An 18,622-nucleotide genomic window follows, 5' to 3' on the forward strand; every position below is an offset into this window, starting at 1 on the left:
CTAAGGGCTGGCCAGTGCATAACGTTGATACCGTTCTGCTGTAGAAAGTCCCTAGTAACTTAGACTGGATAACCTGCTCTAATACGTCAGACTCGCTTCTACGTCGTTCCTTTTCTGACTTGCATATAGAGACAGGTAGTGGGCAGCCATGTTTTGACGTAGTGTTACTAAAAAAAGACGGGTAACCCTAATGATGGCGTTCAGCGTTAAAATGAATAAGCTAGAAGATTTGTTAAGCTTTTCTTTAATGTCTAAGATTGCTAACCAAATTAAACGTTGATCGTGCGACATCTTATTGTTATCTTAAACCCAAACAAAGCGACAGTTTAAAATCAGCTCTTATAATAATCAGATACAATCGTAGGCCTACCGGCCATGTCAAATCGCTCATCATAGTCAATAAGTCATATTTCATTTGATTTATTGCCGTATTTCTCAAATTCCAAAATATTAATTATTGTTCCGTTAAATTCCATTATTGAGAAAAAAATTGCATAGTTTCGGCTCTAATCCACAAGCTAAACCTATACTACCGCTCCATTTAATTGGTGTTGACATCTTTATTGCATACTTCATGTTTTTGTTTACAATACATTGGTAATGTGCGCAGAAAGAGGTGCCCGCTACCTGTCTCTATATTGAAGTCGGTCAGACTAGCGCAGTGACGTAGGAACCAGCCTGACGTCATTTAGAGCAGGCTGTCCAGTCTACTAGTAACTCTGGCGGTGTGGGCACGGACGTTGTCATGCAGGAAAACGTTATTTCGATGACGTGCGAAATGTGGTATGACGTGGGGTCTGAGAGCTTGATCGATGTAACGCACTGCTGTAATGCCGCCTCCTCTCCCTGAACCAAGATTTTGGAACACCACAGGGCCAACTCCCTCGTTCAGGCCGATTCTACCCCAAACCATTATGCTTTGACCTTCCCATAACTCTCATTCCATGACACATTGGTCAGAATAACGCTGGCCACGTCGACGCCATGTTCTGGTCCTTCCATCTGAAGTTATACGCAATACCGACTCTCATCTGGGAACAGGACAGTTCTCCATTGCCAGTTCTGGTGTTGTTGGGCAAACTGTAGACGTTCACGTCGATATCGAGGGGTGAGGATCGGTCCACAATAAGGTCTACGGCAATGGATGTTCTCTCTGGTAAGACGTCGGCGCAATGCATCGGTACTGGTGGGTCTTCCGTGTGTTCCCACTGTCTGACGTGCTGTCTCAGATGCCTGTGTGAAGGGATTCTGCACGTGCTGTCGCACAACATGGCGGTCTTGTCGCCTTGTGGTAATCCTTGGTCTACTAGTTAAGGGGCGATCACCCCTGGTGTTGGTGGCCCGAAAGCGTTGATGGTCCGAACATTGACCTGGAAGTGATTGGCAACGGCTTGGGCAGTGTGGCCAGCGTCCAGTCTTCCCAGAGCCTGGTTCCTCTGAGCTGTCATGGCATGCTGCTGACGTTGTAGTGTGAATGATTCAATCAGATATGGGGATGCATTTTATAGGGCTGGTCGCGGTGAACAGCACGTGCAGTATGAGTTATATGAAAATCATGGAGAAAAACACATTACCATCTCAGAAGTCAGGCTGCGTTTTTGAGAACATTTCCTGGGTTCAATTCTGTCTTTAAAATGAAATAAAATGAAATGGAGTTTTATGGCACGTCAGCTCCAACCGGGCTATATTGCGCCAAACATATTGTGAATTTAACGAGACAAATTAAAGCATTATCAAACCAGCACGCGGCAGTTTTCATCAACGCTTCCTTGAAGGGTCAAATTTGACAATGAACCTCTCCCACGTGTATGAAGCTATTATGTGTCGCACGTGCAGCTCAGTTCTTCATCTGTGAACGTACTCTCAAAGCATGTCAAGTGTCCATGACTATTTATCATATCACAACTTGCATAAGTATTTGCATTTCAATACAATATCCCCTACTTTTTTTTTGAAGAGTATATAATATATGCTAGACTATATACAATTAAAATGATGAATACAAATTTGTCTCTTTTTAAAATGTTAGGACTTTGCTATAATATTTTGATCTTATGGACTTGAGATGATTGCACTCAATCAAAATGTTGAGGCTCTCGCTTTAAGATGAAAATATGGGTTAAAAACGAGTGACCAATCTTGTCTACGATATCACCCTAGGTGGAAGTGGACGTAAAACTCTAGAAACGAACGAACGAGTGACCAATGCGAGACAACTTCATCTCTCCTGTTGGTTCTATGGGAGGAGGCTTAATTTGATGACGTTTATTTGTGCCTGCAAGATCGAAAGACCGTTGCCAGCGGTCATAAATAAAAAGTTTGATGGAAGATCTGTGAAAGGTAAAAGAAATTGTGATATGGGAAAATCTAAAGCAGACTTGACGCCTGTTTGCCATGTGCTCGTGAGTTAATGGAGGCACAAGACGCAGTCGTCGCGCATGCAAATGGGCTGCATGTAGCCGATTTCTAATCGTTTGGGGTGTAACTCGAATTCCTGTAAATTTGTACAGAAAGATGATTGGCCGTTAGTCCTCGATTTGACAGGACCTGTGTAGGAATGTATCGATCTTGGGCTTGTGTAGTGGCTCTAGGACGACCTGAACGAGGTCTATCTTCAACACTGTGTGTTTGTTGGTACCGGTTACACAGTCTGCTGATCACGGACTGTGACACATTAAGCATGTTGGCTACTGCTCGCTGTGTAGAACCCATTTGAAGCATGCCAATAGCACGTAGACGTTCATCATGTTGAAGACGTCTTATTTCAAATTAAAGATACGCTAAACAGTAAATCTTATGCAAGAACCGATAGGAAAGCAAACATGGATAGGATAAACCAGCACGCGGCAGTTTTCATCAACCCTTCCTTGAAGTGTCAAATTTGACAATGAACCCCTCCCAGGTGCAGCTCAGTTCTTCATCTGTGAACATATTCTCAAAGCATGTCAAGTGTCCATGACTATTTATCATATCACAACCTGCATATGTATTTGCATTTTAATATCCCCTACATTTTTGAAGAGTATATATAATATATGCTAGACTATATACAATTAAAATTTTGAATAAAAATTTCTCTTTTAAAAATGTTAGGACTTTGCTATATACCTCCGGTTGGGAAAATAACTGACGTACTGACTGGCAATGGTAATACTTGAGGTGATTACACTCAATCAAAATGTTGAGGTTCTCGCTTTAAGATGAAAATATCGGTTAAAAACAAATGACCAATGCGAGAGCGACACAAAACAACTTCATCTCTCCTGTTGGTTCTATGGGAGCTTAGTTAATCTCCTAAGGGAGGCTTAATTTGATGATGTTTATTTGTTCCTGCAATAAAAAGTTTGATGGAAGATTTAAAATCTTTGAAAGGTAAAAGGAATTGTGATATAAAGCAGACTTGGCAGCTAAGTCTGCTTGATCGTTCCCTGTAATATCAACATGACAGGAGAGCCAGCAAAGGACAATGTCCTTGCTGTTAAACTCGTGTGATAGCTTGCTGTTAAACTCGTGTGATGGTAGCAGACAGACGATAAATGTCTGCTACTAACGGGTGTACAAGATGCTTATTGTATATCGCCTGTAAAGAGGACAAAGAATCAGTAAATATAATGTGTTTTAAAGAAGAAGAGGATTTATTTGAACTCCAATGCCTAAAAGATGGCCTGAAGTTCAGCAGTTAATATGAAAGCAGTAGGAGGAGGACGAACAGAAATGGTCTCAGATGGTGTGACGGTAGCCGAAGCTACCCGATCACCATCTTTGGATCCATCTGTGTAAATGGGAGCATAATCACCATATTTAGACCTCAACTCTCTAAAAGAGGGACTGAAATACCGTGGAACTAGTACCTCTCTTTTTTTTCGTTAGATCTAAATCGATCTTTGGAGGCAATAAAGTCCAGTGTGGAGTTACAAATAAAGGAGTATTCGCAATACTGTCATGACTGATCCCAGCCTCTAACAAAAGGGGTTGAATGCGAATACCGAATGGTGGAATAACGTTAGTTTTCAGAAAATATAGATGTTCATGATATGGTCTAAATACGGTGTTATATGAAATATGATGAGGCAGAGATGCAATTTTTGTAGCATACTGCAATGCCAGTTTATCACGCCTGTCGTGCAACGAGGGCTCGTGAGCCTCGACGTATACACTCTGCACTGGAGATGTACGGAATGCTCCTTGACTGATTCTAAGTCCTTAGTTGTGTACGGTGGAAAACTCTTTGAGATAAGACTCGCGGGCCGACCCATACGCAATACACCTATAATCGAGTTTAGATCTTATTAATGCTTGATATAATCTGAGCAAGACTCTCAATATGTTGAGGGCTTTCAGACATTTCTTCTTGGGTGTTCTTATATGAGGGATAAATGGTAATATCTTGTTTCATCTACAACTGGAATGTGACTACCATCCAGTGTAACTTCCGGATCAGGATGTAATCCTCTTCTTTGACAGAAGTGTATACAAGCAGTCTTGGATTTCGAAAATCGAAATCCATTTCAGTTGCCCATCGTTGAATAAAATTTAAGCAAAGCTGCAACTGAAGTTCGATTGTCTGCATACTTGTCGATCAGTAACACATCTGAAAGTCACCAACATAAAGAGAGCCACCGATTCCACGTTTAAGGCACGCTGGTATTGTATTAATTTTAATAGAAAATAAAGTGGGAGATAAAATACTTCCCTGCGGAACTCCCATTTCTGGGGAAAATGGGTCAGAGAAAATTGATCCCAAGCGTACCTTAAACGACCTATCTTCTAAGAAGTTTTTAATGAAGATAGGTAACCGACCCCGCAGACCGAGGTTATGCAGGTCGCGCATAATACCATAAGCTTTCTCCCGATAAAAAATATAGCAACTAAATGTTGTTTCTGTATGAAAGCATCCCTGACAAACGTTTCAAATCTAACGAGATGATCAAGAGTGCTCCTATGGGACCGAAATCCACATTCGAGGTCTGTAATAAGTTTGTTGGACTTAAGGTACCAAACAAGCCTTCGATTGATCAATCTGTCCATTGTTTTACAAATGCAGCAAGTTAAAGCGATCGGACGATAATTGGAAGGATTCGTAGGATTTTTACCCGGTTTAGGGATGGGAATTTTGGTGGCTTCATGCTACGAAGGAGGGAAATTCCCATCAACCCAAATCCGTTTTTTTTAATAATATTAGGAGTGTAGAAAAAGGTAAATGTTTTAAAATCTGGTAGTGAATTTCATCTGGACCAGTTGCAGTATCCTGAGCTCGTTTAAATGAATAACTGGATTCAGCAATAAAAAACTTTTTATTATAACATTCATCATTTTTTCTTCTGTTGATGTTTAATTCCCCGAAAGGCATCCGAGGAGAAATTGGATGATGAATTGAATGAGAAAGTACTAGCCAGAGAATTAGCGATATCAGGAAATGTTGTTAGGGTGGAATTATCAACATATAGATGGTTAACTGATAATGCACTACTTTTACCTTTAAATCTACGAATCCTATCCCATACCGATTTGGAAGTGGTACGGGAATTTATCCTTGAGACATAACCCTGCCACGAAGATTTCTTTGCTTGGCGTACTTCGCCCGGACCATTTGATATGCTGCAATTTTCTCAATGGAGGGGTGCTTCTCAAGGCGTCTTAAAATACGATCACGCTCTTTCAGAGCGGATTTGCTATCGTTATTATACCATGGTGTATTGAAACGTTTTGGCCCAGTCTTGGTCTCCGGAATCGCATGCTCAGCCACATCTTAAAGAATTGAAGTGAATAAGGCCATGGGCTCATCTGCCTCTTCTAACTCTTTTGTATCAAAAGAGAAGAGACAAAATGATTCAAAAAGAGCTCAGTCAGCCCTATGCAACTTCCACCTCTGAGGTCTTTGAACTGGAGAGGGACCATTATTATCTATCAAGATGGTCACTGCCACACATATCTTCATTTACCCTCCATGTAAAATCCTGAAACAGGACCGGAGAGCAAATGTTGAGATCGAGGGAAGAAAAAGAAGCGTTGGCAGGATGTATATAAGTAGACGAGTCGTCATTTAACAAACACAAATTATTAATGTTAATGAAGTTCGCTATCTGTTTACCTCTGTTATTTTCATCCGGACTACCCCAGAGTGAATAGTCTCCCGTAATTATAAACGGGAGCGGCAGTTGTGCAACAAAGTCATCAAGATCTCTGGGGTTCAGATGTAAACTTGGTGGAAGATATACAGAGCAAAGTGTGATAGGAATATGTAGAGTCACCTTCACTGCAACTGCGGAATATTTCCATTAACAAAAATGGAAACACTACCGTATGCTCTACTATCATTATTAGCAAAATGGTGATAGACAACAAAATGTCTGAATTCTTTAAAAATGTTTCTTGTAAGCAAATAGCTAAGAGATTAATGGTTTCAGACCACGACAATTCCATTGCATAATGGAATAAGCCATGTTCAGGGAGGTTTAACATGACTTCTATAATGTTGTTTGGGGTCATGTACTTCGGGCCATACTATATACCGGAAAACAACCGGAAAACAACCGGAAAACACCGGAAAACAACCGGAAAACACCATTTTATACTGAATACCGGAAAACACCGGAAAAACACTAAATACCGGAAAACATCCTAAATACCGGAAAACACCCTAAATAGGTAACCCGGAGCCTGGTCCTCTGTGTGCGGTTTTGGACCAAGTGAGCGCCGATGAAGGAAGGTCAAGGTCAGTACGATGTTTGTTTTACAAATAGCCCCCCCCCCCCCCCACCCCCCAAAAAAAAAAAAAATTCCGATTTTTTTTTCTCCAAAATTTTGTTGATGCCTATTATGCTTTGAATGTTTTAAAAGACGCAATCAGTCTACCTCCATCATTGACCATATTTGATTTTGTATTTTAATTTTAGTTTTCAGTAAATTTCAGTAAATTTCAGTGTTTCAGTAGTTTAAACGCAGTCCTCTGAGGGCCCCGTTATTTGCCGGTTGCGCCGGTCTCCTGATTCTTACTAGTAACGCTGGCATCAGGGTTGTACGAATTAGTGGAAGGCACGATTAGGCCAACTCCTCCCTAGGTAACAAAAAATCGCATCATAAAACAGCAAGTATCATCAAAAGCGAGTTAATAAATCTCTGAATAGTTCGAGTTGAAGTTCCAGGTTTAACCGCTATGTGTCCTAATCACCAAACGAAATGGATGCCACGCAATTCTCGGACAGGCTGTAATCTGAAAAGTGTCTATCCTTTCCAAGAGCTATCCATCTCGTTGGAAGGGCTAAAAATCTACTTGTTTCTGAGCTTACTTTCATTCCAGGATCAAATATAATCACTTGAACCATAATAATATTCAACATATTCCATCATATTCCAAGGGCCGCACACAGGATTTTTTTCTGGATTACTTTTCGAGCTTTTTTCCCCAACTCGTTGACCAGTTTTCCTTGAGAAAACCCCAACTTTCGCCCAATTGTCCATGAGAAAACTACATATTCTATCTTACTGTATTGACGGGAAGTGGTAAGCTGGACGTCTGTGAAAAGGGTTGATCGATCAATTTCAAGGAAGCAATTGTTGTTTTTGTTTGTGAAATAGAGGACTCTGGCCGATGAGGCTACTTTCCCCCCGAGAACCTCAGGCAACCAATTTATTTTATGTACTACTATCGTAATAAAACATTACTATGTTAACCACTTCCTGGTGGCTGAAGACTTACACCGAATGCGTATTCGGAAAAAAAATGTCCCCGAGAAAATGTTTTTTCCGACAATCGATATTCGAGATGTCTTCTGTTGCACAAATTATGCTGCACTGTGTAAGAACTTGCATCCTTTGATCTGAAGATTGTAGATGGAAAAGTATCATTTTCACTATTTCAAAGTAAACCTGCATTTTCGTATATCATCCCGTAATTTGTGATTAATGACAATGACTGTGGAAATAAAATGGGTTGAGGAACGGAAGATCTATGTTCGTTTGGTCCTCGTGTGTGGTTTTGGACCAGGTGAGCGCTGATGAAATAAGTTCATTAACATACAAGCGAGGGATCGCCTAACGGTCAAAGAAAAATTTATTTTCAGATTTGTTTTAACAATTTCTTCTCCCAAATTTCTCTCAAAAAAAAAAATCAAATTTTTTCCAAGTATTTTTCTCTGTAAAATTATTTTCTATGGAATGTTTTTTTGTAAAACCAATTTTTCGGAAAAATTCATTTTTTTTTTTTTTTGTGACAGAAAATTTTTTCGTCCAAAAAATTTTGGAGAAAAACAAATCGGAATTTTTTTTTGGGAGGGGGGGCGGCTATTTGTAAAACGAACATCGTAATGACCTTGACCTTCCTTCATCGGCGCTCACTTGGTCCAAAACCGCACACAGAGGACCTGGCTCCGGGTTACCTATTTAGGGTGTTTTCCGGTATTTAGGATGTTTTCCGGTATTTAGTATTTTTCCGGTGTTTTCCGGTATTCAGTATATAATGGTGTTTTCCGGTTGTTTTCTGGTGTTTTCCGGTATATAGTATTGCCGTGTACTTCAACAACATCCATAAGATTGTCCGGGCCATACTATTTACCGGAAAACACCGGAAAACAAAATTTAGATTTTGGTTTAGTAGAAAGGTACCTTGTCGAGAATACTGTAGATTCTGGAAAACTATACACAAATATATTGTTGTAAGGGTAAACGAGACTTCCGTAAATCCACTAGTTTATCGTAAATAGAAACATCAAGAAAGGTTACTTTATAGACTTTAAAGGTGTGATCTGTGTTAGCGTGTATGTTTAAGTTGTCAATGTTGAAATGAAAAGGGGTTTTACGTTCCAGTTTCTGCTCGTTCAGGGGAAATGGAGACGGGCATACAATATACGGTGTGCAATGAGGGAAATTTTGCCCGGACGGCGGCTCAAGGCCTACATATAGAATTCCAACGTCCAATGGTTGCTTTACGTGTACGCCAACATTACGGAAAATCCAGAGAAACTTTCTTGGCCAACAATCGGGAATATCAGCAACAATGGTTGCTTTACGTGTACGCCAACACATCGGAAAATCCTGAGGAACTTTCTTGGTCAACAAGCGGGGATATCATGGTTAGCAATAAAAGGTAAAGACTACGCGTTAAAGATAGCTATGGTGGCCTACAGTCTGAATAGCATTTTTTTCTAAATAGGCTAAAAAAAAAATTAAAAAAAAAATTAAATACATATTCAGAAAAAAAAATAAAAAAATTTAAGGTACATTTGCCTAGCGTCCTAATAGCGTCTTGATTAACCAGACGCTCAGTGTGAGTTATCTCCCTTCCGAAAGTAATAATCGTCGTAAAGTGTAAACAAGCCTAAATTAGAAAAAACATGTCTGAGCCTACAAAAAGAAAAGCCCAATGGGATGTGTTTTTAAAAAAACAGGAAACCAAATCAACCAGAAGACATTTTCCATATAACGGTTCAAAGACTTACATCTAATGTTGAGGGAAAATGTCAAAAATATGGACGTATTGGACCCCTTACTCTTGTCCCTATTGAGGGACAGTTGACATTTGAAGGAATAAAAAGTGCATGTAAAAACCACTTCAAAGTTAAAGAAAACATGGAATATGACATTGTTGCTGGAGAAAGGGGTCCTTCTTTTACAGAACTGTCACATATCAAAAATTTTAAACTTATACATGTAAGATTTTTCGATTCCAACACCAACAAATAGGCCAGATCATGTAGACTTACCACGCTTACATTCATCAACTGTCACAAGCACTGTGTCTCTTTCATCATCATCTACGCGTTTACCTGTAGCTAGACATGAGTCTCTGAATATTGTTAAATGGTCTAGGTATCCAGCCTCTCTTTCACTTGCTTCTATGATGAATCTTGGTAAAGTCATACCGCCAACACAAAATGCAAATATTCACTGTTTTTTAATGGAAGAATTTGATGTAAATGATCAGAAATGGACAGCACCAACATAACTCAGGCTATCTGTCTGTAATACCCCATTTGCAAGTGGCGGGTTTCGTGATGCCTCCTTGCAGAGAGTATCACATGACTACCAGGTGGTAAATATATATGTAGTGAAACGACCCAGACCAGACCAAATTGGAGATGTTGCAGCAGATTTTGGAACCGTGGAGGTACACACAAGGAAGAGTGTTCAAATGCATTGCTTAGCAAAAAACTTATGCCAGAGGATGGAGTCCCAGTCACCTCCAGAGTTTGGCGAAAGTTTCAAATATCATAGGGTATGCTACGCAAAAAACTCAACAAATGGAGACTGTAAGACAGTTGAAAAATACATAGAAGGAGATTTTTGTAAATATATAAACAATAATGGTATGATCGTAATAGATGATTTGAGTGATTGTGAAGGCACAGGCGTTTGTACATTTCACATATATTAAAACAGACAAAAGTCTTATGGTTCTTGACATCCAAGGTTCTGCATATAATGTGTATGACCCTGAAAAAGTACAAGATGTCATGTTTTGTCCAATTAATAACTTTTTGGACAATCATAAGTGCAATGAATATTGCAAAATGCTTGGTTTGACTGAAATTCATACACCCTGGGCCTATTCAGGATTTCATGCTACAGTGAAATGTGATCTAAGGATTTGACAATACAAATCATGTTTGCAAGAAGCAAACTAAAGTTTTAGTTCTAAATCAGTTTACTGTCTTATTAATCATATTATATAATACATTAATGATATCATTATATTTAAAGATAGCCACGCAATGCGTGGAAATACGCCCACACAGCAGCTATTAGTTGAATGAAAATTATTAGAATGTCAACAAATTCAATGGGGATCCTCTTTATTTTGGTACTGACTATTAAAATAAAATTCAGAAGAATCTATAAAGAACTTTCAGCTGAATGTTGAAAATCGATAGGGTTTGTCCTCTCATGAACCCAATGCTCTACACCAAATTTGAAACAAATCTGTTAAAAACTGTAGCCTCTGTTGCGCTAACAAAGTTTTAGGGGAGGGGGGTGTAACTCTGGAACGGAAGGTCACGGAGAGCTGAATATCGATAGGGTTCGTCCTCTCATCACCCTAATGCTTCACATCAAATTTGAAAAAATCTGCAGCCTCTATCGCCTTCACAAGGTTCTTGGAGTGGTGGGGGGGGGGGGGGTAACTCTGGAACGGAAGGTCGCGGAGAGCTGAATATCGATAGGGTTCGTCCTCTCATCACCACAATACTTCACACCAAATTTGAGAAAAATCTATTAAAAACTAGCCTCTATCGCATTCACATGGTTTTCAGCAAAGGGCGCATAACTCCGGAACGGAAGGGCGCAGAACACTGAAAATCGATAGGGGTCGTCCTCGCATGACCCCAATGCTTTACACCAAATTGGAAAAAAAATCTGTTAAAAACTGTAGCCCCTATCGCATTCACAAATTGTTGATGGACGAACAGGGGAGACGACTGATTTTTATACGCCCACACAGTATGGGCGTATAAAAATCAGTGCCATCTTCTCGATACATGTATATACAACTCATGTAAAACAATATATGGAATTAGAGAGAAAAATCTTAGAAAACAATAGACTTTGAATCTTGAGATGATCATTGTGTAAAACGTTTATCATCTAGTCCTTTCAGAGTAATGATCAAAAATTAAAATATTGCAAAGTTACATAATTGTTTGTTGATATTCCACCTTTGACATTTTAAAGTGTAAGCACAGCACAGGGCATATGGGTTAGTTTTTGGTCATGGGGAGTGAATTATGTTATTATAAAAGAGGACAAGGAATGAAATATTTATGAGCCAATTTCGAAAAATGAGTATTTTGCAAAACAACAAGATTTGAAACCAATGATATTGATAATATGGAATTTGGTTGAATTTTGGGCAATATCAGAGTTTAAAAATTCCTAGAAGGGCATCTGTTTCATTCTTCTTCTTTTTTTAAAATATTAACATAAGCCCCCCCCCCCCCCCCCCGGACCCAAAACTAATCCCAATGTTCTGTGTAGTAAGTCAACTTTCAACTACCAATGACAAGGCATAGCACATGTAGAATGGCTGGGAACCAACATCTTCTCTCAGAAGATCTCAAGACTATTCATATGTCCCATCCATTCTTCCATTACCATGCTTGTCTGTCAAGTTGGGAAATTGTGACAATATGATATAAGAGATAGATTTTACTGCTGGAACATAGTATTAATAAAGTGCAGGAGTCATAGATCAAAGAAAGTTCCTGGGCTTTATTTATACGGGGCGTCTGACTGACTGAGTATTTTTTGGGTGCCAGCAGTAAAATCTATCTCTTATATCAAAATGTAAATAAACTATTTTCACCTATTTATAAATTCTGATTATATTCTTTCATGGTAGGTCTATTTGAAGGTTTTTAAACAGAGAAAATATATTCCCATATAAGCCTCAGCCTTGCTTTAACTATTTGTTGAGTTCAATGTTATCCCCATAGTAGAAACACCCTACACACAACAAATCGTGACAATCTAATCACGCGTTAAAAATGTAAACATTGGGCTATTTATAGTAACGCAGTGTCTTGACTCAATGCAAGTCTTTTCCTTGACGTCACCAAACACGCTAAACGTAAACAAAATGTATAATTCACACTGTTTCAACCAATTTAAAATTTTGGTATCGTTGGAAAGCCCATTCAATCAATCATCAACATATGTGTGGATTTAGTAATATTATGTAAAATTTTAAAGCACTTTCCTGAAATTGGTCAAAATAAAATGTGTCCATGGTTACTACGGTAATGGAACGATATTTCTAAAATTCCAAATATATTTACCTTGGCCTCTGTGGTGCCAATCAGTGTACCAAATTTCATGTGGATATATTTACTCGTGTGGAAATGCATTATATTTTTCTTCAAAAATACATGATATTTTTGGCTGCCTGTTGTGAGACAATGAAATCACCCCCAAAAATGTACATAATTTTGACCACAAGTGTATATAAACAACCCTAAATAACTCATAAGTAACTTACAAGAATTTTTAAAGGTACATGTACATGTAATATATAAAATGTAAAATAGACTTAATTTGATGATTGGTTATGTTCCAGGTGATCTTTCAAAAAGATAAATCTTTCAACAGCATCATGAGGTTTAATATCCTCTGGGTTTTCAATAATTTGTTGGCATTTTCCACGAAAATCTGAAGATAGATAATCATATCAGACACCTCTGCCACTTCCTCAAGGTTCTCTTCTGTTATTGTCCTACCACATTTCTCACCATTATATTTTTCTGGAAAATGGTAAATAAGTTTGGGTACACCTGAAGGGAGTTCTTTTTCATCTTGATAACGTCCTCGTGAATTATTCCACACTGTTATCCTGAATGTATCCAGTTCCTTTTGGAGCATAGGGATATATATGTAAGCTAAAGTATTTCTGAAAGATACAATACAAAACAATTCACAAACACCCTATCAAAATGTCTTATTTTATTTAATTAGATTATGCCTAGAAGACCAGATCTTTGGAAAACACATTCTCGACAACTCCTTTTTCCCCAATATGTAGTTTTAACACTGACTTATTTGACTATAAATTATACACGACCCTATAAGCTATCATATTTTCACCTTTAGTAAATAATAAACACACTTCAAAAAATAATTTGAGCGAGATCATGTTTGCAATTATATTGACCAAATAGAATTTGAAAGAAACCCATGGAGATTTTACTCTTTACAGTGAGCCCCTGATAAATGTGAATATGTAGACTGGAAAGGGGAATTGAATTACCTATGTAACTTATTACCAGGATCATACTGTCCATTCTCTAATAAACCTGCTAACTGTTGTTTAAAATATTTCTCTAAGCGATGATGCAGCTCCCTCCACCACCTTTCAATTTTATTTTCGGTCGACGGGCCATGAATAATAGAATCTATAGGATCATCTTCATTGCCCCCACCCAACTTATTTAGAAGATAAACATGGATTGTAGACAGAATACCTGTTTCTGTTCCTCTATCTATTCGATGCCTTTCACACAACACTGAAAATAAGACATTATTTAATAATTTTCTTAACACCAACTAGAACAAGATTAAATGTCACTTAAAAGATAATCATTCAGAGTGTGAGAAAATGCCCATCCAGGAGCTTTGTCAATTTTTAGGGACCGAACATTTAATAAGTTTCAAGTAGGCCTAAAAACTTCAATTCTCAATGAACATTTGGACCGAGGGACACAGACCACTAATGTATAGGTATGCCCTCTGCTTGTAACAGCTGGTGTATAAAAATGGATTTTTTTGCTCAGAGATCATGCTAATTGTAGACAGGCAACCATAACAAAGTTCTCCTAACTTCAAAATAAATTTTATTAAATTCAATGAAATGAAATGGGGTTTAACGTCCTATTGTTCTGCTCCTATACTGGACTAATGAAGATGGGCATACGCCATACAGTGTGCTATGGGGGAAATTTTGCCCGCGCAGCGGCACTATCGCCTACTCTTATATCGAATTATAACTGCCAAGGGATCTTTTACGTGCAGTCCAATGTATACACGGGACCTCGGTTTTTCGTCTCATCCGAAGGACTAGACAGCTGTCCTTGTCAGGCCCTCCGTTCTGCACCACTGACAAGGGGAAACCACGTCAGAAAATCCAGATGAACTTTCTCGGCCAATGCAGGGATCGAACACCCGACCTCCTGGCTAGCGAGCCAGCGTCTTAACCACCTAGCCACCCTGGCTCCAAATTTTAATAAACTAGGACGAACTTACTGTACCATTTGGTATCGAAGCACAAGTTATGCTCATTTCTTATTCAAATATGGAAGTCCTGAATGATCAGATTCACAGATTAGGTTATGCGATGCAAACTGACAGTTTTCAGTAAGATTTGTACCTTTCTGTTGCACCAAAACATGCATGACTCATGCTTCCAGATTTAACGGCTTACCTTTATTATCAAACAAGTAATCAAAATAAAATCGACCAATTATTTTGGGATCGTTGTTGATTGTCCAAATTCTAAGAAAATTTATTCTCCCACTATATGTGTCTTGCCCACCATATATTGCTAGCGGAAACATGGATTTCTGAAAACCGCAGAATTTGTCGTGTCCATCCAACGACATGGTATAATCTGAACCCTGAAAGAAATATACTGAGCGCCATGGAAAACGCATCACTTTTTTTTCCGAAATATTTTATTACTAGGTGGTTTTATATGTATAATATTATGCAATACTATGAACTATTGTTTCACACAATGCTCCCAAACGCAAAAAATATCGGCACGAGATGCACATGAAAAACCCAATATTCACGTGCAGCATTGTGTGTGAGCCCTTTAAAAGCATGTTTTCAACTTAATGTGCAGTACATGAACTGTGAAACGTCAATCTGTCGTAATTTGTTGTTGGACGTGTTAAGGAATCGAGCTAGAGATGCCGAGACTTACTGAAAATCAACAGAATGAAGCCATCTTTATCACGCTGATGGCCGTCAACGTGTGTGGAGACGTCTTGGGGAACGTCTTGCAGAATGCTGCGTCTTCGAAACGAATCGATGGGGTGGGGGAAGTGGAATTTTGTGGGGGGGGGGCTTCACATTTCATCACCGGACCGCCCTACACATTTGCAGGGGTCGCGTTAATGCTGTAGCCTACCGTGATGATGTCTTGCAACCAATTGTTGTTCCGATGTTTCGAGCGCACCCACAACTTCAGCACTTCCAACAGGATAATGCACGTCCGCATACCGCCCGTATTAGTATGGACTACATGGCTGCTAACAACAATTATGTCTTGGACTGGCCAGCCATGTCTCCAGACATGGCACCGATAGAACATGTCTGGGATGAGATTGGACGCCGTCTGTATCGGAGACCACAGATGCACATCATTGCTGCTTTAGAAGCTGCTCTTGTCCAAGAATGGAACAATTTGCCCCAGGCCTTCTTTCAAACATTGGTTAATTCCATGCGACGTCGCTGCACAGCGTGCGTAAGATCCCGTGGAAGACACACGCGCTACTGACATCTGTGTCGTACTTTTGGTTTTGACCCCTCTGACTTTGTACCGTTGATTACAGATTAAACATCCATAAGTGTATAAATGTGTTGTTATTGATGTGTTCCCATTTGAATATTGTTCACAATAGGAAGCAAAATAAATAAGATATGTTTACAGGATCATTTTGTTATACGAAAAACTAAGTGATGCGTTTTCCATGGCGCTCAGTATATTTAGAAAACAGTAAGCCAACAAATAAACTTTCATATCATGGGAATCTTAACTGTGCAAAACACTTGTGGACCTATCCTATATTGGTATAGGCCTACGTGTATACATCCATTCTTCCTGTGTCTTACCTTGTCAAGTTCACATAAGATTTTCAGTTACTATAGTTTACCGTTCCGATGGCAGCACCTCAAAAACCAGCAGCCAATCGGAAAATATCTCGATCTGCTACTGCAAGACATATCTCGGACACTGTGAGCAACCATTTTGATCATATTGGTATAGGCCTACGTGTATACATCTTCTCAAGTCAAGACCCATCCATTCTTCCTGTGTCTTACCTTGTCAAGTTCACATAAGATTTTCAGTTACTATAGTTTACCGTTCCGATGGCAGCACCTCAAAAACCAGCAGCCAATCGGAAAATATCTCGATCTGCTACTGCAAGACATATCTCGGACACTGTGAGCAACCATTTTGATCATATGATGTCATGATTTTGAATGTGAGATGATTACAATGACGTCAGATTTACCACCAAATTCTGGTGAAAATGGCTGTTCACGGGGTTTGTGTCTTAATTGACTATTAAGAGCTATTGTTACGACCGATAGTTTTGTATGGTGGGGAAACTTACTCCACATTTTGATGCTATGAAACTCTTCTGTGCCCCCTAGCCTGTAATGCAGACAGTCGTAATGTGTGACCCTTTCTCGTAGGAAAATAAATTAGTGCATCAACTCTGCAACTAAAGTGGGTAAAAATATATGTCACAGCACAGCAGCTTCCTCAATATTTCAATACCATACTTTAATTCATTATTTTTGTAGTCAGAATTCAAGTAGTCTAGGCCTACCACATAATAAGTTTACCTAGGTGCATTGCTCTTGCTCCGTACACTACTCCACTAACCACTTGGTAAATACTAGCAATTGACACAAAAGCAAATAACCTGCCCTAGTTCACACAGACGAACCAATCAGACAATGACATCAGTGTGTCTAAGAATGTCCAATTGGCTTATCATTATGAACTACTTAAAGCGAGAATTTCAAATTTTCTAAGAAAGTCAAAACATAATTATTTCTATGTCTTTTGCTCAATAGGTTATCAAATCACTATTATACGATCATGGGCATTATTTCCCACCCTTAAAAATCTATGACACAGGAAATAAAAACACAATTACCTCCCCTGTTTTGACAACATGGGGCAGCCATTTTCCAACGTTGGAATTTGAAGTTAAAAATGATATTTTTGCCAATTTCTCAGCTGGCAATAGCGAATTATAGGATTAATAGGATTATTCTTTAACAAGGTAGGACTGTTTATGTATACCATCTATTTTAAGGCTTTATTTTAATACATTTTAAAAATATAACTTGAAAATTTGCAATTGCAACTTTATTAAGAGCAGCTAATTTGATATCACGTCTATAGCTACTAGCTGCTAGGATGTACTCAGAGGTTAGTCGAGTAGTACGGAGCAGAACGATGCCCCTGGGGAAACAGAGGATGCACCTTTCTGTTTCCAACTTCAGTTGAAGCCTTCTGAATAAATTACTTTGTGCTGAAAATTCATGAAGATAGCTACACACAGTGTGGGAAACATCACCCTTGGCAGCTTTGACACTGGAATGGGCCATAACTCTCAAATGAGAAATGCAATTACGGTGAAATTCAATCCCAACCGTCGTCTATTATACCCATAAGGATTATTATCCCAAAGTTTGAAAAAGATTGATGTAAAAAGTGTGGTCTCGTCCAGAAAAGTCAAATCTTGGCCTAGTAACCGTGCTATGCCCTAAAGAAGATACGAAAAGTACTACGTCATCAGTCCACGATAAATCTCTAATAAAGAAGACGCGTTAAGTATAGATTACTGAACATGTGACTTTCGAACACATAACCTTTTTCCTTCGTAGTCTCCATCACCCATAACTTTTTTACCAGTAACCCTACCAGTAGCCTTCTTTATTAGTGATCCACCATAAATATTTTTTTAATCCCCAGAAATCGAAATTATTTTGGTAAACAATTACCCAATAGGTTTAGGAACTATTACCTATGGTACAAACTGCTTTTGTCTTTTGGGACGCTTTGGTAATCCCACTTCACCCCTCTCCCGCAAACGAGACTCATCTACATGTTCCATAATGTAATAAACTAAGTCTCTTGGCACATTTAGATGACGGACCTCTCTTAATTTTTATGTACAGCTCTGTATCCGAGACATTTTCCTGGACCATCCAGTTCTTCTTTCAACAATATCAAAGTCAATCCCATAACCTGTATATTTTATGTCAAAGTATTTTAATCTCAGATCAAGGCTACCAAGACTCCAGGAATATTGAGGGTAATTTTTGGTGGCAAAATCCAAAACCTCTCGACGTTGAAGATTTTGTTCAACGTACGAAGTTAAGTCAGATTTTAATC

The sequence above is a fragment of the Patella vulgata genome, chromosome 6, assembly GCF_932274485.2.
Source record: "Patella vulgata chromosome 6, xgPatVulg1.2, whole genome shotgun sequence".
Taxonomy (NCBI): Eukaryota; Metazoa; Mollusca; class Gastropoda; family Patellidae; genus Patella; species Patella vulgata.